The sequence below is a fragment of the Prunus persica genome, chromosome G2 (genome assembly GCF_000346465.2).
Source record: "Prunus persica cultivar Lovell chromosome G2, Prunus_persica_NCBIv2, whole genome shotgun sequence".
Taxonomy (NCBI): Eukaryota; Viridiplantae; Streptophyta; class Magnoliopsida; order Rosales; family Rosaceae; genus Prunus; species Prunus persica.
The window spans coordinates 8,974,359-9,000,794 of NC_034010.1; the positions used below are offsets into that span (position 1 = coordinate 8,974,359).

Sequence of the window (26,436 nt, forward strand, 5' to 3'; positions counted from 1 at the left end):
ACTCTGGTCTACCACATTAATTTCATAATGTGTCACACTTTGCCTAAGTCTATATGGTCCATTTCTATAAATATTTAAGTTATGTAGGACCAAAACTAAAGTTTCATAACTTCAATAAATTCATCAAGCTAATCTAATTAGTTTAATTGATTTAATGACTTAACTAATTAAATCACTAACTTGTCTAACAAGCATTGGTCCTAGTCAACCTTATGTTGACCATGTCGAGTCTTGGGTCAACAATTTAACCTTTGACTTTGACTTTTGACTTTGACCAAGCCGTAAAATCATTTATTCTTTTTTAAATTCTCGATCCATACCTTTTTTATGTGCCATCTTATAAGTTCTAATTAGTGAGGCTGTGGGTAAGAATGATTTCTTCTAAATTGAATGTGAATTGTATCCCTCTATGCAATTCTCCCTATTGGCGAAGGTTAATGTAATTAGTTCTTACAGGGCTTCCATAAACTATGAGTGACACCTAGCAGTATGTCATGGCTACCCATGCTAAATAGAATTCATATAGACTTAGTCAATTTGTGATTACAATGCAATTTGGTCCTTCTCTAACACAATACTCTATATTGTGTTGTTGGGATATGGTTAACTTGTGTCAAATCCCTAACATGACATCTGTAGGTTATATGATTCACTTGGATGAAATTGAAAACGCTCTTGTTTCAATTCTCATGCTATACTTTGGCCAAAGATTCAAGGAATCATATCTTTAGAGAATTCTCTCTTCCTACTAAGAGTAGAGATTCCTTGTTGTACATTCACATGCCTCTGTGCACATGCTGACTATCTTGAGGAACACCTTTAAGTCATATCATTTTGATACGACTATATAGTGTTCTAAAAAACAAACACCTCATACACAAGACAATCGTGATGTCTCAGGTCTAACACTACTATAATATCCTTTAACCACGACACCAAATAGAAGACAATGCACTTTTAAACAGTCGTTATGTTTTAAAAGATGATATTTTTACAAAACCGTCGTGGTATATGATCTATTACACCTCTAAAAGTGAGTTGATTTTAAAAACACGACGTTGTCAATTAACAAGCATCATCTTTTGAAAACGCGCTAAACCAAAAGGCCACTTAAAGCTTATTTGTCCTCGACCTAAAAATTTCAGATTTTACCCACAGCTCGAAAAACATCTCTCTCTCCTTTTGAAACCCTCCTCCAACTCTTTGAATCTCCTTCAACTCTCTTCAACATTCCCCTTCATCTCATCTTCTCAGTCTCTTAAACAAATCTGTAACTGTTATTTGTTGTCATCACTAACCTCGCTACCATATGAGGTCACCATTTGTGATTTAACATTCGCAAGGCCACTTGAGCCCCTTGGATAAGGTCGTCACCTAGCTAGCCACCATAAGAGGTCACTGAGCTCTGCCTCCGTGTAAGTACTTCCAATCTCATCTCTCTATCACATATCTGAAGCACCATCTCCCTTACAATGTCCAGGTCACCAAGCTCGCGCCGTTGATGTCACGAGCTAGTTGAGCTCGCCATTTCCCTTAAGTTACTTATTGAATTACAAATTGTAGGAGTTTTGTTGATTGGTGGTGTTGTCCAATAGCATCGGGTCTCCTCCGCCTTGTGTTATTGGTATCTCTGATTGCTCTGTCTTTGGCCCGTGGTGGAAATGACATGGTTTTGGACACTGATTCCATCCCCAAACTCCCTCATGTAACAACCGTTACCTAATGATAAGCTCCTTTCATTGTTATACTCTTTGTTTTTAAGAGATTGAGTTCTTAATTTTTTTTTTTTTCAATTGTTAATCTGGGAATTGAATTACATTGAGTTGGGGTTTTTCTTTTCCTTATGGAATTCAATTTCATGCAGTTATTTTTTTCCTGCTAAAAACCCATTTGTACACGGAAAGGCAAGGTAAGGCAAGGCAAGCCAAAGCCAATGCAAGGCAAGGCATGTTTCATCTAATTTCTCAGGCAAATGTTTGGAATTGGGTTAATGGTCATTAAGCTGAAACTTTTGAAGGGGTTGGTGCAAAGTTTGGGGCTTTATTTGTAACACCCACCCCAAATAATTAGTTAATTATTTAATAAATGAGGAAATTTCTTTTTGCCCTTGGGAGTAGGGGTACTTTAGTCACTTTTTGTTCAGGAAAGAGTTTGAGAAATGAAGTAGCACCATTGCATAGAGCTTGTGAATATGAGTTCGTAGACATGTGGTAGGCCCAATTTCGATTTTAAACGAAGAAGTTATGATCTATGGAAGTGCAGTGGCACAATCGTAAATATTGCGAAGTCCCACTTTAAGTAGCAGATCAGATTTTTTTTTTCTTCTGGATATTCTCTCTCTCTCCTCGCGACTGTCTCTCTCTGTCTTTCTTCACGGTGAACAATAACGCCACCACTTTCTATTCAAATTCCGACGTCATCCGATCTCGGTTGCCATCGCAACCTTCACGAAATATCTTCCTCTCCTCCTCTACAAAAACCACTCAAGATCTAATCGAGTTAGCAACTGGAGAGCTCGATTGGACTACGAGAAGAACTTAGGTTCTTCCGGCGGTGTTTTGCTAATTTTCGGCGACTCCGGCAGCCATTCTGTTGAGTGAGGTATGAAACTTCATCTACTCTTCGTGCTCTATCTATTTATGTAGGTGGTTTCGATTGATTTTGAAATTTTAGGAATTTTTCAAAACACCCCATATAGGGTCAACTGTTCAGCCTTGTTTTCATCAATTTCTGGTCATTTTTTGGCCACGATGCAAGAACTAAACTTGTTCCCCTTGTTAGTCTGAATGTGTTGATATAGGTTTTGCCCGTTATCATTAAGATTTTCCGTCACTAGAATTTTCATAAGACACCCAGTAGGCGGTGGCGTGTGGTGACACGCGGGCGTTATGTTGGCGACTTGTTTTCGATTTAGAATTATTCCCTCATCCTGAGCATGATGGTATACTCATATTTGAATTTGGTTACTCCTTAACTATCGAACGGATATTGTGCCTATTATACGATATCCGGGTTCGGTAGATTTGGGTCGTGGGATCATTTCCCAATGCAATTTTGTCGTTTCCCACAACTTTAGGGATGTTGCCTTAGATTTTTGCACGCACTTTGAATTTCGAGAAATTAAGTTTCAATTTAAGTTCGGTCAATTCAGATGTTAATATTATCCTTGTGTTCTATCGATATGTACTCAGGCTCCTTGTACTCAGTTGGAAGGACCCTCTAAGGGTTGAGTTTGCTTCGAACTAGTTGTGAGTGGACATTGTTTGTAAATAAATATTTTTTTCATATTGGCAGGTGCATGCATAATTATATTTTGGTTGGGTTTGAAATATGATTCACTGGATTTGGATGTCGTGCAGTTTTTAATGATTTTATGTTGTACTTTGGTTATGCATAAATGGAATTGGGTATTATTATTGTAATTATAAACATGTAGTTTGGGATATTGAATTTATGTGGTTACGCACCACTTATTGTACCTTCCCCTGGTTCGTTATGGAAAGGATGGTGAAATTATAGAAAATAATTATAGTTGGTCTTTGGGACACATTAGGGCACACACATACTCTTTGGGAGGTGTGTCAGGATGTTTGTGTGTGCACGTATGATGGGATTTAGCCTCATGGTAACGCCGTGTATGCTGGGGAGCAATAGTCCCCTGGTTGGACTGCTCAACCCTAGTCACATTTTAATGCGATTCTATCATGTCATCTAGTAAAACAGTCCTAGTTGGATTGTTTTTCCCTTTGTACATGTGTGTGTGTGTGTGTGTGTGTATAATACTTTTATGACACAACTTGTTTTATAATATGTCTTGGGAAAAGTATGATGCGGGAAAAAGGTTAATTGTATATACGTAAAGATGGATTTCATTGTTTGGTTTACATCGTTTTTCTAAAATGGTGGGGTTAGTATGTTCAAATATAATTTATGTTATAAACTTTATTTTTGTCCACTCATAATTTCCTATTTTGCACCCCCTAAGTTATAGCTCGACGAGATTCACCGGTCCACGTCGAGTATTCTGTACAGCACACGCCACAACTTGTAGGATCCTCATTTATTTCTTTTTGAATTCTTATACTTCTGTAAACAAAAGTTTTCTAGAAAGCTCTGATATTGCCCATGTAGGGTTGAATTTGAGTCCGGAGGCCTATGTTGTAAATTGTGTGCTTTAGTTTTGTGCGTGCTGCCGTTTGGGATTATTTATCACTTGTTTGCAGGTGTTTGTAATTTGGGAATGTCCATTTCTTATGGGAGATTTGCTGAAATTTCGGTTGAAGTCTCAACCCAATTTCTGTTTAATTTGGGAGAGAAAAGGTTATGTTAGTAAGTGGGCTCGAATCGAGCAAATGTCGGACAGAAACAGGGTTCGTCACGGATTCCAAGGGAGGAATCCGAGGCGGGTCTTGTCATTATTGCCTTCCAAAGAAGAAAACGCCATCAAATTACCTGTTGTTATCTCCAATCTCTTGAATGGTTGTAACGCATCATCTTCAAAAGTTTCACTTTGATTTTTCTTAAATGGAAAGTTTCTCTGTTATCACTTTAGATGTGAATTTAAACCCTTTAAATGTAGAAACAAAATATGCCTTAAGGTTCTAGGATTATGATCAAGCATCATTGTCTCATGGAACTCACTGTATTTGGGTGGATACGGTTCCTTTTTCACTTGTGCAGTTATCTGGCACTATTTCCTTGTTTGCCCGTGGCGATTGTGAGTTCTTTGTTAAGGCCACAAGTTGCACAGTTATGGGGTGCTAAAGCGATGATGGTGATAAATGACGATGAAGGTTGTAATTCTCAATGCACTTACTCATGTCATTAGCACTTCTTTGAACATTTCAATTTTTGTTGTGATGATTCCAAAGTCAAATGGAGAAGCTCTCAAGAAATCTATTCAAGATGGAAAGAAAGGTTAGTTAGCTTTTGTTATTTATACATTTTTGTCAAATGCTTACCTACCTTGAATGTGGTTAGTAGTGATATACATAACATATTGGGAAGATGGCATACTGATGTAGGACAGTTAGGGAGGTCTGATTTAGGGCTTTTATAAAGAGTATTTCATAGCAAAAGGGCTTCCTTAATTACAGATATAAAGGGGGAAGATTGATAGCTTTTTCAAGCGTTGGTTGGACTAGGTTTTTAATGTTGGACATATAGGTTCTCTATGAAGCTTGATTGTGGTAGGGAATTCAATAGAATTTACAGAAAATTAAAATAGAAAGTAGAAGACAATAGTAGGAAATAAGAAGAACATTAAATTACTGTGATTTACTTCAGAAGAGAGGATCAAATGTGTGTTTTGTCTCCAAGATGGTGAGTTATGTTTTGTGTAGGGAACATGGGAGAGTGTTAATCATGTTTTTATTCATTGTTCTTCTACTGTTTATAGCTTGGCTTACTGTTTTTGCCTCCTTAGCTGCTAGATTTAGCTTTGTTTTTATTAGCATGGCTATGACTCTTTGTTTTATTTTCTTAACTAACTCTCCTTCTTGAATTGCAGAAATTAAAGGTTGTGTCATTGGACAGCCACTATGAAAGTATACTACTGCAGTTATTGGAAGAAAGTACTTGCCTACTTCTTTGGAATCCAATAGATCTAAGTACTCAATGCATTGTTGTAAGTCACATAATTAATTAATTAGTTATGACTTTCCTCTCATATCAGACTTATTGACGGGAGTTAACTTTGTATTTTATGATAATATGATGTCATGTAGTTTGAGTAAGGTGGCAAAAGCATGTATTGAGGGCTACTCATCATTCCTAAACATTGCTCTTAAGTGAGATTTTGTTTGCTTTTTACCTTTTATTGCATCTGATTTTCAATATATATATATATTTTTGTCCTTGTGAAGTTTGCTACCTCTATTTTCTGTATTTGTTGATGAAAAACTTAGACAAAATAAGGTCACTGAATAAAATGTCAAAGACAAATCTCGTGGACTTATAGTCCAGTTAGATTATCAATTCAATTTAAAAATCAAATTCTAGCCTTGAAAATCTTTGGTACTTAAAGTTCTGCACTATACAGTTAAAAAGCCTTTGTCATTTTGAAAATATATACTTTCATTTCGTAATGCTTCTTTGAACCTTTGCTAGCCTCTAATTTATATACTATTAGAAATGTAGTGGCTATAAAATGTGACTTTTTTACTGGAGAGTGGGTACTAGACCCATCAAGTCCAAGATACACTAATAAAAGCTGCCCTATTATGGAATCTCATCAAAGTTGTATGAAGAATCATCGATTTAAATTATCTGCTTTACTGCTATAATGAATTAGTCGATTTGTTTTAATTGGTGTTGTCCCATAATGCAGATTTTACTTTCCCCATAATTTGGTATACATGGAATTCAATGGGAGGGGAATACAACAGCTTGGAAAATGTGCAAGAACCCAAGAACAAATTGATGAAGTTCAGATTGAATTGGTAGAATTTTTGAGTAATCACATGTGGCTCCATTATTTCAAGTTCTAGATTAATGCTATAGATGTGGTAGGAAGTATGTATGTGGTAGGAATAAAGATTGGCTAACTATGTAATAACTATTGCATCTTCAGGTTTTATACAATTTTTGAGTGTATATATATTCATTAATAAAGCATTATGGTTGGTTTTATAATTAAAATCATTGTATAGAATTATAGGAAACAGAAAAACTCAAATGTAATAGCCTGGGAAGTTATTAGATGACGGATTGGCAATACAACCGTCGTCTCCATAGTTAATCAACAACGATTTTTAGGCATGAATTCACATGCCAACAACATGGGAACTAATTAGATGACGGTTTTTACAATAAAACCATTGCCTTTATAGAAAAACAACGACGGTTTTTATGGGATGAAGAAGTGTACTTTCATCACAAACAGGTTACTTTTTCTAGGTTAAGTTGTTAGTGCAGATGATATCCACGGGGATGAAGATAAGGTGCGAGCCATTCGGGAGTGGCCTACCCTGAAAACAGCTAGTGATGCGAGGAATTTCTCTGGCCATGCAACCTTTTACAGGCGCTTTGTTCGCCACTTCAATACCCTGACCGCACCAATTACTAAGTGCCTAAAGCGTGGAAAATTTAATTGGGGTGAAGAGGAAGACCAAAGCTTTGCCGTTATTAAAGAAAAGTTGAGCACAACATTGGTTCTAGCTCTTCCCAACTTTAAGAAGATATTTGAGGTCAAATGTGATGCGAGTGGAGTGGGTGTAGGAGCTATTTTGTCTCAAGAGAATAGACCGGTTGCATTTGTCTCAGAAAAACTGAGTGAAACACGCCAAAAATGGAGAACTTATGACTAGGAGTTCTATTGAAATAGTGGGAACATTATCTGGTGCAGTGAGAGTTTGTGCTTTACGCTAACCACCTGGCCTTGAAATTTATCAACATCTAGAAGAGTGTGAACAAGATGCATGTCAGGTGAACTACTTTTCTGCAAAAAAAATTATTTGTTATTAAACATAAATCTGGAGTTCTTAACCGTGTAGCAGATGCAATGAGTCGTCAAGCAAATTTGCTTGTTACTTTGGCTCAAGAAGTTGTGGGTTTCGAATTTCTAAAGCAACTGTATGAGACTGTTGAGGATTTTCAAGAAATTTGGGCTAAGCTTGTGCGTAATGAGCCGATGACAGATTATCATGTTAATGATGTGTATTTATTTAAGGGCAACTGATTGTGCATTCCTACTTCTTTTTTAAGAGAGAAACTTATTCAGAGTTGCATGGGGGTGAACTGAGAGGCCATCTGGCCCGTGATAAAACCATTGCCAGCATGGAGGAGCATTAATTTTTGCCACACTTGAAGCAAGATGTTAGCACCTTTGTGTGCAAGTGCTAAAGTTATCAGATATCTAAAAGGTAGTCCCAAAATACTGGTCTTTATATGCCTCTCCTTGATCCTGATGATATTTGGCAAGACTTGTCTATGGATTTTGTTCTGGGACTCCCTTGTACACAATGAGGAGTCGATTATGTTCTTGTTGTGGTTGACAGGTTTTCCAAGTTGGGGCAATTTATTGCTTGCAAGAAGACTGCGAACTCATCCAACATAGCCAAACTGTTTTTCAAGGAGGTTGTGCAGTTGCATGGTGTTCCTAAATCTATTACATCATACCGTGACACTAAATTCTTTAGCCACTTTTTGATAACCTTGTGGAAGATGTTTGGTGCGGGCTTGAATCACAGTAGCACCGCTCATCCATAGACAGATGGTCAAATTGAGGTTACCAATAGAACCCTTGGAAACATGGTTAGGAGCATTTGCAGAGACAGGGCGAAGCAATGGAATGTTGCACTGCCACATGTTGGATTCGCTTACAACAGTGTTGTTCATTCTTCCATAGGAAAATCACCCTTTGCGTTTGTTTACACTTCGGTGCCTAGGCATATGGTTGACTTGGTCAAGCTTCCAAGAGCCAAGAAGACTAGTGTAGCTGCTGAAAATATGGTTGAACAGGTTTAGACTATGAGGGAAAAAGTAAAGGACAAGCTAGAGAGGACCAATGCCAAATTTAAGGCCGCCGTTGACAAGCGCCGCCGTGTGAAGTTGTTCTAGGAAAGAGACTCTATGATGGTTTACTTGAGGAGAGAACATTTCCTAGTTGGTACCTACAGCAAACTGAATCCTCTGAAGTATGGCCCTATAAAGTTCTAAACAAAATAAACGACAATGCCTATGTCATGGACTTTCCTTCTTCCATGGGTATATCTAGCACTTTCAATGTTGCGGATCTACATGAGTGCCATGATCATGAGTCAATTTATCTTGATGACCACTCTAGTCAAGTTCTTCAAAAGTGGAAGGGACTGATGTAGAATAGATGGCGGAAGCAATTGAAGAGGAGTTGGAGTGACGCACGCGCAAAGGCAAATAGGGTAAATTACAGATTTGGGCTCCAAGCTCAGAATTGGGCCATGACCCGTCGCTGTGAAGAGAACAGCATCACGAGTAAAAGCCATTGCTATGCTCTGACGTATGGGCTTTTTTGGGTATCCGAGATCATTTACTAGCCCGAAATTCAGTTTTAAAGTTTTTACTGTTTTTGGAAATTTTGTTATTTTCCTATTTTAATTTTTTTTGTTATTCCTAAGGTTTCTAGGAGTATTTAAACATACTTTAGGATTATGTTTTTTTTATTCCAATTGATCAAATTAACCTTGAGATTCTCTCATATCTTCCTAGTGGATTCCAAAGTTACATGTTCTAGGCTAAGGTTTTAGCCGATCAATTGTCACGCTGCGTCAGAGAAGATCGAGATAATATATGAGAGTTTAGACACGATGAAGAGAAAAAAGACTGTTGACCAAAAAAAAAAAAAAAGAGGAGAAGGTAAAGTGTTTGAGAGGGAGACTAAAATTTTTGGCGGAAAAGTGAGGGAGTTTCTCTAGCAAAAAAATTGGGCTAGTTTTTAAACGAATTTTTTTACTGTAGTAAACCAATATAGTTTTAACAACATGTGCTGCGGTTGTTGAATTCTATTTACAACAACATACAAGAGTGCGTTATTAAGAGATTGTTGAAATTCCATTTCAACAACGCGTACTAAATGCATCTTGTTAAAAGCGGTATAAACACAACATGCACTCTCCGCATGTTATGGAAAGTATAATTCCATAACGCATAACTACACACATTGTTAATAACATGTTGTTGTAGGGTATTTTTCTTGTAGTGGGCCTAATGGATTAAGAGTTCCTACTGATAAGGCCGTTAGTTAGGATCCACTTTATATATAATTTTAAAAGTTTATATAATAAACACATAATAATATGAATTGATTTTTTTTTTTTTGGTTATTATGTTATTATTACCATGTAGATGGTGGGTACACAAATGGTGAGGAATTTATTGCACCATATAAAGGAACAAGGTTCATCTATCGGAATGGAGAGAAGGAAATACACTTACAAATCATCAAGAATATTGTAATATGAAGCATGCAAAAGCAAGAAATATAATATAACGTTATTTTGGGTTGCTAAAAGCTAGGTGGGGCATACTAAGGAGTCCATCTTTTTATCCAATAATGATGTAATATTGTCGAATAATTACGGCTTGTTGTCTTTTACATAATCTCATTAAAGGGAGGGATCCACTAGAGCATGAAATTAACGAAATTGAAGAGACAAAAAATGTGAAAGAATGTGATATGGTGGGCACCGTTAGAGCATTTGATGAATAGCCTTGCAAATGTATAATGAGTGGCAAGGAAATGAGAATAACTAGCAAACTCCTGTTGTATATGTTTGAAAACTAAGGATGTTTAGTTTTTTATGTGATTGTAATTTGTATTTGAGACATGATAATTCAGACTTATTGATGTATTGGTTTTAATATAAAGCACTTTGAAATTTGGATATTGTTTGTGGTATTTTTTTGAATTTATCTATTAATCAATTTGTTACATGGTTTAATTTTTTCAGCTTTTTCCAGATTTGATTGTGGTACAATATGAAGTACTTTGTTTGTATATTTCATTTTTCTAATTTTTTTTTAAAAAGTTATGTGATGTACTAGAGAAGAGTCTTGCTTTGAAACAAAGTTATATTTTGTTTGCATATTCCAGTTATTAATTGTGGTATTATTTTATTTTTTCTGATTATTCTTATGAATGGAAAATGAAGGTAACAATCAAAACTTAGAACAGGGGAAGAAGGGAACTAGGCGGTTATGGTCCAAGTTTGCGGAAGATACATTTTCGATCGTGCAAGCCAACACTGTGAGACTAGTAGTTTCAAATATGGCACTATGGTCCAAATATAGAAGGCTTTGAATATTCTTAAGTCCTGATTCAGAGCTAAAGGCAAGTCCTCATATTGAATCAAAATTGAAGAAGTGGAAAAAGCAATATCTTATAGTCTATGACATGATAAACATGAGTGGATTTGCTTGGAATGATATAAAACTGTGTGTTGAGGTTGACAGTAATGATGCATGGGAGACTTATTTACAAGTACACGATTACTTATTTTTGTTATTTTTCTTACATAAAGATGTCAAGTGGGTTTGATGAGTGCAAATTATTTCCACTTGTTTAAGATAGTTTTATATTCGTGCAGGGTATTGTATGAGGGTAGATTTTAAATTTTCTTTTGTTATTTTTGTTGATGTCGAAAACAAGCTAAATGGTGTCTTGTTTTATCATAGCACCACAAGGAAGCAGCTGAATAGAGAAGCAAAGCATTTCTTTTGTTTAATAGACTTTTTAATATCTTTGGAAAGGACTGTGCTAATGGAAAAGGAGTTGAAGTCCCCGTTGACATGATGAAAAAGCAAAGCAATAATGAAGTTAATACTAGTGATAATGGTGTCGAGGAAGATGGATCTCCTATGTCTTTAAACAAAAAAGGCAATCAATCCATGAACAATCAAAGTAAGAGGAAAAGAGATGCAGGCTCAAGTGATGAAGAGAAGATTGTGACGGTATTGGAGAAACTATTTGAAGAATCTAGAAAAAGGATACAAATGGTAACTGAGGCTATAACAAAAGGTAATAAAAATTGATTTGATATTGCCAAAGAACTCAAGAAAATGGGATTTTCTGCTTTAGATCAAATTGGAGCACTAAAACTCATTTTGAAGAAGCCATCTATGTTCATGTCTTTGGATGATGATATCAAGAAAGTGTTTGTTGAGCAGTTGCTTATTGACAATGCTTGAGGACATGGCCTAGCTAAATTTGATGCACTTTTTGGAAACACCACAAATGATGCTTGATGAGATTGGCTTTATTTTGAAAACACCACAAATGCTATAGCATTAAAGCCAAATGGTTCATGGTTGTGAGGCTTATTAGTTTCATTTTTGAATTGTGGATGTTTATTTATGTGTATTAATGGTGTAATTATATGCAGTGACCTGAATTTCTAATTTCCAACTCATGTAGATGACTTTTGCACATATGAAGAATTTCTAACTTTTGAATATATGAAGAAATTCTGACTTTGACATCTACATGTAAATTCTGAGTTTTGTATATATCAAACCTGATTCTTGCAGCACGAGTTGATGTAGGTGGTTGTTATTGATACATTAATCGAATTCTTTGTGTTTTGCATACAAAAAAAGATGCAATTATACATAATTGTGTGCAATTTATAATTTTAACAAAAAACAAAAAACATTTGGTTTGGGGGAAAAGAAATGTATATGTTAATTTGGTAATTATAATAACAAAAAAAATTTACATTTAATTATCTAAAAATTATTAAATTTAAATACTGAAATAATTATTTTTTAGTTCGACATACCACCAAACATATGTCTTCACTATTTTTACAACTCAGCTTCTTAGTCCGACACAACATCAAATGCAAGTAAGTACTTAATCAAGCTTAGGCCAATCTGAGCTAATCCAAAATAGTCCCAAGATTTAGTCCAGTCCATGACAGTCTGCCGTACCAAACAACCCTTACAGGACTTCCACAAGTGATGGTTGACACCTAATAGTATGTCATGGATTCCCAAGCTAATCTGAAGAGGTGAAGAATCTATTCAAGTTTAATTGTCGTGCTATTGAGTCATTCTCTATTACAGTGCTCCTAATTCATATTATGAGAAAATGAATACTTTTGTCAAAACCTTAATATGAATTCTCCACTTATATGAATACATTGATTATGTTTAGAAACTTCTTTTCTAGTCATATCTAATACTTTGCAATAATTTCCCAATCATATCTTTGAATCATTCTCTCTAATCCCTTGTTGTACATTCACTTGCCTCTATGAGCTTGTTGAAAATCCTAAAAATCACCCTCAAGTCATACCTCTCAATATGGCCGTATAGTGATATCAAAGACAAACGACTTGTACACAAGACAACTATGATGTCTTAGGTTTGAGGACTAGTTTGCACTATTGCAAATTGTGAGTTCTAGTCTGACATGTGAATATGACTTCCATCCAAGAACTTGTGGTTTTGATCGTGTTCAGTGTACTTGTCACTATAACCACCTACACACTTATCTTAGTGTCTCTACACGTAAGACTTGAGACTAGTCATTCTCCCAATCGAGCAGATATAGCGCACACCAATCCTTGTGGATGATCAATGCTAAATTGATAATCCTATGACCAGGAGCGTTTAAGAAATGATGTGGAAGTATGATAAGTCTCCTTATATCCAATCTCATTGCAGAGCTATCATATTATTTCATATTCTTATGACTTGTTGTTTTATTGTTATGATGATAAACCAAATATCATGGTTGAAAACAATGATATTGCCCATTATTGATGGTGAAATATCCAGAAATAAACATCACATATTTGTCTTTAGGACATATTTGTAACAATCTTATTGTCATATCTAATCGAAATCTTAGCACAAAAAATGGAATGAAAATATTTTTTCCTTGGGCAGCACATGGTATTTGCCTTTATCACTTGAAGTGCAATACTAAAGCCTCATTTAAGTTGAAGAAGTGAGATTTGATATTGGGGTTTTTTCAAACCTCATACTTGTTCTCATCATAGGTCACTCGTAGTGCTTATAACTTTGCAATTCTACTTTCAAGCTTGAGTCTTTGCTTCATTTCCTTATAATAGGCTTTATTCAACTTCTTGTTTGCATATCCCATAATATCTCCATGTATATCACACTTGTGCTTCCACTAAGTGCTTTCCTTGGAGTAGCAGTCCAGCTCCTCTTTTATTGCATCAATGTTTTCACATGGATCATCAGAGTATACCTCACTTCCTGATGAACTATCATTACTTCTGTGGCAAGAACTCATAAGCAAGCCTCAATATATAAAATTACATTATGTTTGACAATCAATGTACTTCAATTAGAACACACCACAATTGGATTTGCTTGACAAAAGAAGTGAAATTTCATTAGACATAGCATTATAGAGGATATGTAAGAGTAAAGTAAACGTCAAAATGCTACAGACCCATCATTTGTAGCTTGTTAGGGAGTATTATTCGATCAGCTCAGTTTCCAAGGTTTCAAAAATTGAGAATTGGTCATCCCATTTAAAATTTCAGGTGCATTTGTGGAATAAAATCCTTGATTAACCAGCACATGTGGCAACGTAGTAGTCAATGAGACAAGTCACTTGTTAAGGTTTAGCATGTTATTCAAGTTAATGTTCAAATTGTAGACTATTATTTCGCGATCCAAAAGATCAAGTACATCAATCCCAATGTTTGTGATTCGAACATAGGGGACATAAACATGTCGAACAACAGCCTATGGAATAGCATATTGCTCTAGCAGCTCTCCATGGTTATAAGCCTCAACTTGTTTGAGATTTTTATTGGTCGTGTTTGACTTAGGGGGGAATGTTATACCTATCAACACGCATAATGTCCAAAATTATTCATTATAATAGAACCACATAGCATATTTCCATATGACTTCAATTGTAAAAACCCTAAGCAACATACCTAGAAGAATACGTCAATCGTTGTCCACATTTTTCTAAAAGCAATGGAGTTTTCATCTTGCCTTTTTCGAAATATGTAATAACCCAAAACAAAATATTCTAAAATTAGTATTAATTTATTCTAGCAAAAAGACGACTTTGTCCTCACCTCTTTTAAGAGGGGGAAAATTTGACTTTTTGACCGAGAAGGAATTTGGGAATTCCGTTTACGCCGTTGCGTAGAGCACGGCGAAACGAGTTCGTAGACACGGAGTAGACCCGAATCGGAGTTGTAACGAAGGAGTTATGGTCAAAAGAGTCTCAGTGGCAGAACTGTAAATATTTCGAAGTTGAATTAATAAAAAGAAAATCTGTCAGCTCTCTCTCTCTCTCTCTCTCTCTCTCTCTCCCTCCCGATAGTTTCAGAAACCCATTCGGGCAGCCCCATTCCAAGCCACCCCCAACGCCGCCTCAAGCCACCCCGACCCTCCGGAACGGACCCAGCAGCACCGGCCAGCTCCCGCCATCAACCTCAGCCCGTCCGCCGCCCCTGCTGCTGTCTGGAGCCGCTGGAAAACGCAGCAGTTTTGGCCGATTTTCCAACTTCAGTTTCTCCCTCATCCGGCCACCAAATCAGTCGTGTGAGGTATCGATTTCTAGCTATTTTTCGTGCTCTAACTGATGGTTGGCTGGGTTTAGATCGATTTCACCCCTAGGTTGCTCAATTTTTGATTTGAAATCGCCCGAACTTCGACCGCCGGAATCGGCCATTTCCGGCCAGTTTTTTGGGGGTTGTCCAAGAACAAAAGTGACTCCAAATGGGGTGTTTTACCTAGGGTAGGAGTTTGGAGTCTTGGTTCCAAGATTTTTCCGGCACACCCGATCGCTTTGGACACCCGATCGGTCCGCGCGTGTGGCGGCGCGTGGGCCAGGGTGGAGGCACGGCTCTGGCCAGTTTTGAGACCCTCGTGCCATCACGAGCGCGCAGGATTTCGCGGATCTCAATTCGGAGTCCGTTTGAGCCCCGAACGGATTTTCCATAATATGCGATTCCCGGTTGCAGCGTCGTCTAGCCGTTGGATCGCACCCCATTTCGGATATGTTGTTCTACATTGTTTCAGGATAGCGTAGGATTCGACGGATTGCAAATCGGAGTCCCGGATACTCCGGAATCGCGAACCCTGGGGCTAGGGTTAGGGTTTTAAGCGATAGCGCGATTTTGGACAATCCGACCGTCCATTTCGGACCAAACTCGCAGGACATGGGTTTTACACAGTGAGGAACCTCTAGAGAATCCCAGATCGGCCATCGGAGATTGTGGACCCCACGGGGTTCCGGATCGGCCGGTCTAACAGTTTATCGCTTTGTAAGGTTTCCGATCTTTTAAGGCCATTCTGGACATAGAGTTGACTTTACAATGAGAGCACGTATTTCTAGGAGCCAGGGGTCAGGGTATTTAATTTAATGTTTTTATTGAGCAGTTTAGTAATTGAATATTCATGGTTAAACAGGCATCAGAGGCCAAACTGAACCACAGGAGGGACCTTCAAGAGGTCCAGCTAGCTCGGACCAGCAGTGAGTGGACCTTTCTTTTTTTTATGATTTTCTGAATCAGTTTTATTCAGTGTGATTTATTCCTATGAATTTAAAGATTCCTTCTATACATTGCTTAGCTGATTTTGCTAAAGTTATTTGGACAACAGACTTTGAGATTTATGATTCAGAAATATCTAGCTCAGATTTTATCAGAATACAGAGGATGTCAGATTATTTTAGACCACCATGAATTATAGAAAGCAGAGTTTGAGTTTTCTATTAGATAAAAGGGGCAGCACAGTTATAGATTGAATAAAGATTCAGTTATTCATCAGATCTTTCAGAAATATTATGATATTTATATTTGATATTTTCTCAGCAGTTAATATTTTCTTAAACCACTGTGGGTACCCGGTTACAGAAACAGGTTGCCGTCAAATAAGACGATGTCTACGGACATCCAGATTGCCTTCGGTTTATGTTGCCTTCAGATATGATGATGTCTACAGACATCCAGTTTACTTTCAGTTACGTCAGTGCACTTGACATTTGCCTCACGAGTTTTGGGGACGCCCGGACCGTGAGTGCCAGGATTGCGAATCAGGCTGACTACGGTTTCCTGAATCCTGCCAGGAATTGCGGATCAGGCTGACTACGGTCTCCTGAATCCTGCCAGTTTGCGGCTCGGATACACTATGTGTCGCCGAGACCTGCCAGGGGAATTGACGAATTTACAGAGGAATTGACGGAAATTAAAAGGGTACACCCAGTTGGTAACTTTAGAGGAATGTCAGTGCAATTATGCAAATATTGATTTCAGTGATTTTACTTGAGTTTCTTAATATCGAGCAGTAATGGTATATATATGTTTACCTAAATGCTTTGGACTTATCATAATTCAAGTGCAGTTTAAATATTCAGTCGTATGATTATCATTATTTTTACAGTGGGGGTTATTATGTTCATATACTGTTTTCTGGAACTTTATTTTGGTCCACTCACACTTTGAAATGTTTTGCGCCCCCCAGGCAGTCGAGTGTGCAGGAATCCACCACCAGGCCATCTCCTAGCTCCCACGCTATTTCCAAGCTGTAGGATTTCTTGTAACCTACTTAAATTCTTGTAAACAATTAGTAACTGCTCTGATATCTGGTTGGAATAGATAACCAGAACTGGTGAGTATTTAGTTACCCTTTTCTGGCAGTTGGTGTGGATTTATCAGTTTGTTTGACAGGTGGAAAAATTTGGGTTTAGTCAAATTACAGGGGAGTCTCTGCCGAAATTAAAGCAGGAGTCCAGAGAAAGTTTTAACCATATTTATATCCAGGAAGGGTAAAGAGGTCATTGTGCCCGACAATTGCCAGGTGTCGGACACGCACAGGGCTTGGCTCGAATTCCAAAGCGAAAATTGGGTCGGGTCTTGTCAAAATAAGTATAGACCCATGTCAATGTGCTGTAAAAAGGGATAGAACCATTACATAATGTGTACAACATAATATTATAAAAACCATATGGTTCCAAAAATAAACAACTCATGTTTAAGCTACAACAGTTTTCGTAGCAAAACCTCAAAGTTCAATGAACTATCCAGCTTGATAAACTTGTAGAAGAAATCTTGTCCAACGTCAATTTTATCAAGATTAACCTTATGACTGAAACAATTATAGATAAAGTTGGTCAAGTTATGCATAAATAACTAAACTTAAAAATATTGTTAAGAAACTGAACAATCACATATTATACTTCTCCGTTACTTTATTATGTTTTATGCATAATCAAAGTACCATGATATTTTGATGTCATCAATCAATCCGAATATGTTTGAAAATACAACATATTGGATCCTTTGACATCTATTAGTCCATGTTACCTACTAACAATATATTAGATCCTCATATGGGCATACATAATTTTGTATATCTTTTCCAATCCAAGAGTTTGTAGGAACTCCCTTTGGCCGCCAAATGTTATAACTAGCTATGCTTTGACCATAACACAAACACTCTTTCTTGTGTTCAAACCCATAAGGAAGTAAATAACTTAAGCAATAAGCACCATAAAGCCAAAAATTGCTATAATCAAATTGTAACCCCCCAATATCAAACCCTACTTTGTTCCAGTCAAATATGTGGATCAAGTTGTTTGTCTTGTGCTTAGGCCAAGCCTTGTTCAAATCCACAAATTTATAATTCAGTTCATGATAGGTTTCCTTGGTGACTTCATCCACATCCTCTTCTGAATCAAATGAGATGAAATTGAACCCTTTGGACTGGAGGTTTTCCTTGATATTTTATAATCCTATATGAAATTGTGCCCAACTTCTCCAATTATATCTTGAATTCTTCTTGTGTCAGATTATGTGGTAAATCCTCCACAAAATTTTATTGGTCTATGCTTCAGCTTCAACATGTTCGTCCTCTTGGTTTTGGGGGTCTTTCCCTTTGGTAAAGCAGATTTCACATCGACCTCATAATTATAATTTGGAATACCCTACCCAAATTAAAAATAAGTCAAATCAAGAATTTTAAATGAACACAAAAATTAATGTAAGTTTAAGAAAACTAGTTGATTACTTTTAAAAAAACAATTATAATAGAACTCTTCAATAGTAGCAACAAACAAAGATGCGTAAGACCTTCCATTCAATGCATCCCCTATTACGAGTCAAAATTAATGAAAATTTTGTAATAAGTTTGATGTAATTTTTTTTTTGTAGTGTTAATGAGTCAAAAAAAATTCAAAACAACACCTATGGTGTATAAATTAAATTCCGCCCCCCCCCCCCCCCCCCCCCCCCAAACAAAAAAAAGAGCAAATTGAAATCGACCTTCGTACTGAAGATGTAGTGTTGTACTTCCAATGTTTTCTTAATCACGAATGGGTCAGTGAAGGTAACAAAGCCAAAACCCTCTTCAGTTATGAGTAATCACACAATCCTTTTACTTCTCCATATTAGTTTTAGTGTTCTTTCATGTCGGTTTCATTTATCATTTTTGGTAGTCTACACTACAACACAAAAACCCTTCTATGACGTATGATTTGCATCTTGGAAGACATTTAATGACGTGGATTGGGCGTCGTAACCCGCGTCATCGAAAGAGGGGGTCATGGAAACTTTTTCAAAACACGATGTATATTCCGTATCATGGAATGAGGTTTCAATGACGCGGATAGCATGTCGTGGTAACTTTTTCAAAACATGACGTCTGTTTCGCGTCATGGAATGCAATATCAATGACGCGGATAGCGTGTCGTGGAAACTTTTTCAAAACATGACGTCTTTTCTACATCATGAATGAGGTTTCAATGACGTGGATGGCGTGTCGTGGAAACTTTTTCAAAATATGACATCTTTTCCGCATCATGGAATGGGGTTTCAATGATGCGGACTTGGCGTCCTTGAACTTAATGATGTTGATGAGACGTCATTGAAATATTTTTCATGACACGGTTTAGACATCGTTGAAATTCTTTATTTTGTTTTTAATAAGAATTCTTAATATCTATATATCCCATCATTTTAATTATGCAAAAAGAAATTAATATATAAAAGCAAAAATGAAGACACAAAGGCAAAGTACTCTAAATTATATTTCTATTATTCAAAATGATTCTAGTACATTAAAATTGTCTTTAACTAATCCCTCAAAGTTAATCCTATGAAGTTTGAGAAGATTTGATACTTGCACTGTCCAAAACAAAGTAAACATCCAAAAAGATAATCTCTATGATAGTTTGAGAAGATGTGATGCTTCATGTCCAAAAGGGGGTGTAAATGGTACCAAAATAATTACAACCACACCTGCTTTAAAACACAAGATCAGAAAATGAGACTGAAGGTCTAGAAATCACTAGAGCAAGTATGTGCTCTAAATTTTCTATAAATAAGGAAATGCATATTTGGTTGTGTTTAATATGAAGTGTGAAATCAAACTGTTATTTTTTTTATGAATAGGCTAGAATTTTGGCTTGAAAAATCAAGTTTTAACCTTTATAAACCATTTCCAAGAAACTATTTCAACAGTACTTGTTATAACTTCTAAATTTATGTTGCAGACCTATAACATTAGGGGAAAAAAGGAAGGAAAAAAAAAGGAGAGAACCAAATGACCTGTTACGAACTACTTGAAAATAAAACCATCAATTGGACATTAGCTGTGATCATGCAGAGATATTCTAAAGAATGAAAATGAAAAAAATGAGGAACTCACAAGAATTTAGTTGAGTGAATAACTTCAAACACATGAAGCTTCTTCATCAATCAAAATATCAAAGCTATTGTTAGCCAAGATCATCAATAATATAGAGAGAGAGAGAGAGAGAGAGAGAGAGGACTAACAAATCAAACCTCAAAGCCCATCTCTTAAACAATATCAAACAAATTCATTCAACATTTTAAGAACTTCTATAGTTAAATGCCACGCTTAACTTACCTTCCTTAACACGAAGCCCATACTTTATCATAAACCAAATAGAGTTTATGTGCACAAGGGATGTCTTCGTCCAGAATGTAGCTAGCTGGGTACCACAAATTAAAGAATCTACAAGTCACCATTTGTCTAAAAAAAACTTCTCTCTATAACCAAATAGAGCATAATCATTTATTACATAACTATTTCAATACATAACTAGGCATTCTTGATGGTATAATTTCCTAACACCACATGCACTGCATTAACCAAACAATAATGATATGCAAGCTGCAATAAAGACAGTCATGGACATACATTTTACAATTACAAGAGAGAAACTAACCATTTCGATGAACTAGTTCCATGAGTATGGTTTATCCCAAGTTGCACTGCTTTTTCCTTCTCTGCCTCTGTTAATGAAGTGAAGTAAACCATAACTGCAAAATACAAGCAAGATCAGTACAAGGACTTCTAACAGCTGTTGGGAACATAGATTATAGTCTTTCTTACCTTTTAGAGTAGTTGAAGAGATCTACAATCAGAACCATCTAGTGCTTGTGAAACTGATCATGTGGAATATATGATTTGATAAAAACTCTTGACATTAACGAACCGCTTCAAATAAAAAACTAAAAGGACACATCTCATAGTTTTAAGAATGAAAAGTTACCGAAATCAGAATTCCAAGCTTCCTTAAGAATCATGAGAGTACACACAAAGACCTATACTTATATAAGAAGTTATCAATATTATATGTGTGAAAACAATTGACTAGAATGTCAGACATAAATTATGATGATTGAAGCACCTCTTCCTACTATCAAATTAAAAAGACCTATGCAAATCTGTAAAACCATATTACTGTCAAATTAAAAAGATCAATTGTGTTGTGACCCACAAAACTCATATAATCAATATAACCCAGAAAATCCAGATACATTTAACCTCAAACACCAAAAGAAAATAAAACTCAAATAAAAAAATAAAGTATTCTTACCAAAACGTGGAGCAGTCAGTGGTAATGGGTTGGTGGCGTTGATCCTTAGCTGCAGAGGAAGAGGAATTTGAAAAATAAAAAAGGAAAAAAAATTCAGATTCATAATTAAAACTGAGAGATGGATTCGACCAACAAAAAACAAAGAGAAGGAAACAGAGATGGGGAGAGAAAGAGCGAGCAAAAGAACTTACAGACACAGCACCTACCTACAACGCTCTAAGGTCATACTTTTCGTCGAAGGAGAGAGAGAGAGAGAGAGAGAGAGAGAGAGAGTTTTAGGGTTTGGGTCTGGAGGAGGAAGGGAGTGTTGTTTGGATTTGGGGCTGAGAGACAAGCGCGAAATTTTTGTTAGGGTCAGAGAGCGAGAGGGTTCCAGAGGGAATGTGCGAAATTAGAATTTTTGTGCAAAAAAAAGGCGAAATAGGAAAACATCTATGACGCACATTATGCGTCGTCGTATAAGTATTTCATGACGTGTTGAAGACGTCGTTAAATTTTTTTTATCGGATTAATGTGTTGGACCAATATAGCAAAAGATAACACACAAAGAAGGTGTGTGGCTACACTAGGGTTTGGGGGCATTTTTGTCATTCTTGTGATATTTTTGATCCTATAAGTTTGTGGCTATAGAATCCTATAATCCTATGGTTTTCAAGTTGGTGAAATTGGAAGAGAGAAAACATCAAGCTCTCTCTCCCTAACCTCTTCAATCTATCACATCAAGTGAGGGTGCTAGCACCATTGTTCACTTCTTGTCTACTCACTCTCTCATCCCATTCAATCCTTGGTGAAGAGCTTTGGGGAGGTGCATATCTTTATACTTATTTGGATAGCTACAAGGCGAAGAATCAACATCAAAGGGAGAGCCAACAACAAAGGGACCACTCCCTCTACTTGAACACTATTCTTGGTTTCAAGATTAACTCCAATTGTATGAACATCTTATCTTTCTCTCAAATATGATTTAGAGAGTCTTTGGTGCACACTTTCTTAGACTTATAAAGATTACACCTGATTCTTGTGGGTTTGTTTATTTCGAGTATCATGCATATCTGATTTCTGAAAGGGTTGTAATGGATATGAGAAAACAGAAAACCATTTGATCTTCTTGATTATTCGAATAAACTTTGATTTTTGAACAACTTTCTCTACTTTTTGTTGATTTTTATTGAGTTTCATTCATGCTTCTCATTTGTTTTTTTTTAAAAGAAAAATAAATGGCAGTGGATTAGTTCTAGGACTCACTAATCTGCAATAATAGAGAGAATGAGTTTGTAAAAATTTGGGTGGTTTACTTATTGTTGTTAAGGTAACATATATAACTGTTTGAATTGGTTATGGAATGCAGAAAAATGGCCTAACTAATCCTTCTAAGTCTGCATGGAATATTTTTTATTTTCAAAACCAGAATGCACATTGCCAAACGATATAACATTTGTATGTTATAAAGTGAAAGTAGATGATTTTGTGAGCTTAAACAATTTCAGCATAAAGAAAGTAAGCCAAGTTGACAGGACCCGACCCAATTTCCGCTTTGGAATCCGAGCCAAATCCTGTGCGTGTCCGACACCTGGCGAATGCCGGGCACGAATGACCTTTTTACCCTTTTCTTAAACAAATTTCTTAAAATTTACTTTCGACTTCTGCCGAAAATCCGGCAGAGTCTACCCTGTATTTTGACCAAACACAAAGTCTTCCACCTGTCAAACAGTCTCAAAAATCCTACCAGTTCCTTATGTTCAACAAGATCTCAGAGCATTTCTATACAAATTTACAGGATTTACAAAAGAGTTACAACGAACTCCTACACTTTGGTGGTGGGTCGGAAGCTAGGATGATGGCCCGAGTGGTTTCCTTCGTTCTTCTACGGCCTGGGGGGCGCAAAACATTAAAAGTGTGAGTGGACTAAAATAGAGTTCTCAAACAGTGTATGAACATAATAACCCCTACTGTAAAAACAATGATAATCATAAAACTGAATATGTAAACTGCACTGAATTAGGGTAAATTCAAGCATTCACATAAATATATACATCTATATATATATATATCCAGATGTAGGATATGCTCAATACCAAGGAAATATTGAGTAAAATCACTGAAATCAATATTTGCATAAAAGCACTGAAATTTCTTTAAAACTACCACCTAGGTGTACCCCTGTAAAACTGTCAAATCCTCTGTAAATCTGTCAATTCCCCTGGCAGGTCTCGGCGACACATAGTGTATCCGAGCCGCAAACTGGCAGGATTCAGGAGACCGTAGTCAGCCTGATCCGCAATCCTGGCACTCATGGTCCGGGCGTCCCCAAAACTCGTGAGGCAAATGTCAAGTGCACTGACGTAACTGAAAGTAAACTGGATGTCTGTAGACATCATCATATCCGAAGGCAACATAAACCGAAGGCAATCTGGATGTCCGTAGACATCGTCTTATTTGACGGCCACCTGTTTCTGTAACCGGGTACCCACAGTGGTTTAAGAAAATATTAACTGCTGAGAAAATATCAAATATAAATATCATAATATTTCTGAAAGATCTGATGAATAACTGAATCTTTATTCAATCTATAACTGTGCTGCCCTTTTTATTTGATAGAAAACTCAAACTCTGCTTTCTATAATTCATGGTGGTCTAAAATAATTATCTTGGATAAAATCTGACATCCTCTGTATTCTGATAAAATCTGAGCTAGATATTTCTGAATCATAAATCTCAAAGTCTGTTGTCCAAATAACTTTAGCAAAATCAGCTAAGCAATGTATAGAAGGAATCTTTAAATTCATAGGAATAAATCACACTGAATAAAACTGATTCAGAAAATCATTTAAAACAAGAAAGGTCCACTCACTGCTGGTCCGAGCTAGCTGGACCTCTTGAAGGTCCCTCCTGTGGTTCAGTTTGGCCTCTGATGCCTGTTTAACCATGAATATTCAATTACTAAACTGCTCAATAAAAACATTAAATTAAATACCCTGACCCCCGGCTCCTAGAAATGCGTGCTCTCATTGTAAAGTCAACTCTATGCCCACTGTAGCATTTCAGATAATTAGAATGGCCTTAAAAGACCGGAAACCTTACCAAGCGATAAATTGTTAGACCGGCCGATCCGGAACTCCGTGGGGTCCACGATCTCCGATGGCCGATCTGGGATTCTCTAGAGGTTCCTCACTGTGTAAAACCCATGTCCTGCGAGTTTGGTCCGAAATGGACGGTCGGATTGGCCAAAATCGCGCTATCGCTTAAAACCCTAACCCTAGCCCTAGGGTTCGCGATTCCGGAGTATCCGGGACTCCGATTCGAAATCCGTTGAATCCTACACAATCCTGAAACAATGTAGGACAACATATCCAAAATGGGGTGCGATCCAACGGCTAGACGACACTGCACCCGGAAATCGCATATTATGGAAAAATCCGTTCGGGGCTCAAACGGACTCCGAATTGAGTTCCGCGAAATCCTACGCGCTCGTGATGGCACGAGGGTCTCAAAACTGGCCAGAGCCGTGCCACCACCCTGGCCCACGCGCCGCCACACGCGCGGACCGATTGGGTGTCCAAAGCGATTCGGGTGTGCCGAAAAACAATCTTGGAACCGAGACTCCAAACTCCTACCCTAGGTAAAACACCCCATTTGGAGTCACTTTGGTTCTTGGACAACCCCCGAAAAGTGGCCGGAAAGGGCCGATTCCGGCGGCCGAAGTTCGGCCAATTTCAAATCGAAAATTAAGCAACCTAAAGGTGAAATCGATCTAAACCCAGCCAACCATCAGTTAGAGCACGAAAAATAGCTAGATATAGATACCTCACACGACTGATTTGGTGTCCGGATGAGGGAGAAACTGAGGTTGGAAAATCGGCCAAAACTGCTGCGTTTTCCAGCAGTTTCCAGCGGCTCCAGCAGGGGCGGCGGACGGGCTGAGGTTGCTGGCGGGAGCTGGCCGGTGCTGCTGGGTCCGTTCCGGAGGGTCGGGGTGGCTTGGAAGGTGGCTGCCCTTCTGGTTTTTCTGAACTCTCGGGAGGGAGAGAGAGAGGGAGAGAGAGAGAGAGAGAGAGAGTGAGAGAATGAGAGAGTGAGAGAAGAAAACAGATTTAAAAAAAATGATCTCCCAAAATTTCCATTTTGCCCTCGTGAGTATTTTGACCGTAACTTCTTCATTACAACTCCGGTTCGGGTCTACTCCATGTCTACGAACTCATTTCGCCGTGCTCTACGCAACGGCATAAGCGGAATTGCCAAATTCTTTTCCGATCAAAAAGTCAAATTTTCCCCTTTTAAAATATGCGAGGGCAAAATCGTCTTTTGGCTCTCAATTTTTAGATATTTTGGCTTGGGTTCTTACAAAGTACATATTAATATAAAAGAGAATCTAGAAAACCTTAAATAAATGTAACTATTGGTTATGGTAAACAAATTAAAAAAATGTCACTTTCCTTCCAAGTCTTTGAAGCAATATGTTTTTATGTTCTTTATCACCTTTTTTTGAGTCTCTGAAACTTTTAGTTGGATTCTCATACACTTGTCATAGGGCTAATCAGAATTTTACAGAATGGTGTTGATTTATCCTTTTTTTTGTTTGTTTGTATGTTTATCTCTTCTTGATCAATCTTCTTATATAATTTGGATGAGTGAATTGTATGTATGTGTCATAGTCCTAGAAACCGTCGTGTTATACAAAACATTTCTGGTGGAATGTTTAAGCTAGCCTATTGTCATTACTTCCGTGTTTCAGGATTGAGAAAGGGTAGTTTTACGCATTGGATCTTGGAGGAACAAACTTAAGTGTACTGAGGGTGCAATTGGGGGGGAAGGGTCGTGGAATTATTAGTCAAGAATTTACGGAGGTCTCAATTCCTAGAAATCTTATGGTTGGGACTTCGGATGTAAGTAGTTTGTCACTAAGAATACCATTGTAAATCAAGGTGCTTTATGCGAAACATCTGTCAAGTCTAAAGGATGATTGTGATTTCAGTACCTAGAGTGTATCTTGTTTCCAGATGCTTATAGTGTTTGAGTTATATGAAATTTTTCTACTTGCAGGAAGGAAATATGATAATGGAAGGTATTTATCAGTTTCTTTTGTTTTTGTTTCCTTACATGCTCTATGGCCAAAA

General features: G+C 37.2%; 2 long non-coding RNA genes across 6 annotated transcripts; one reads left to right on the forward strand and one right to left on the reverse strand.

Annotated features, from left to right (window-relative positions):
• LOC109947101 lies at positions 14,587 to 17,475 on the forward strand. 3 transcript variants are annotated; one of them, XR_002270089.1, is made up of 3 exons: positions 14,587 to 15,023; positions 15,889 to 15,952; positions 16,942 to 17,475. It is a non-coding gene; the product is annotated as an uncharacterized LOC109947101 (long non-coding RNA). The 3 variants fall into 3 exon arrangements; XR_002270088.1 differs by lacking the exon at positions 14,587 to 15,023 and having other exon boundaries at positions 15,802 to 15,952; positions 16,942 to 17,088; positions 17,168 to 17,475; XR_002270087.1 differs by lacking the exon at positions 14,587 to 15,023 and having other exon boundaries at positions 15,803 to 15,952.
• Positions 22,933 to 25,395, reverse strand: LOC109947522. Of its 3 annotated transcripts, XR_002270293.1 has the most exons (4): positions 25,127 to 25,395; positions 24,174 to 24,237; positions 23,471 to 24,044; positions 22,933 to 23,193 (listed from the first exon to the last, which is right to left on the reverse strand). It is a non-coding gene; the product is annotated as an uncharacterized LOC109947522 (long non-coding RNA). The 3 variants fall into 3 exon arrangements; XR_002270294.1 differs by lacking the exon at positions 23,471 to 24,044; XR_002270292.1 differs by lacking the exon at positions 22,933 to 23,193 and having other exon boundaries at positions 23,293 to 24,044.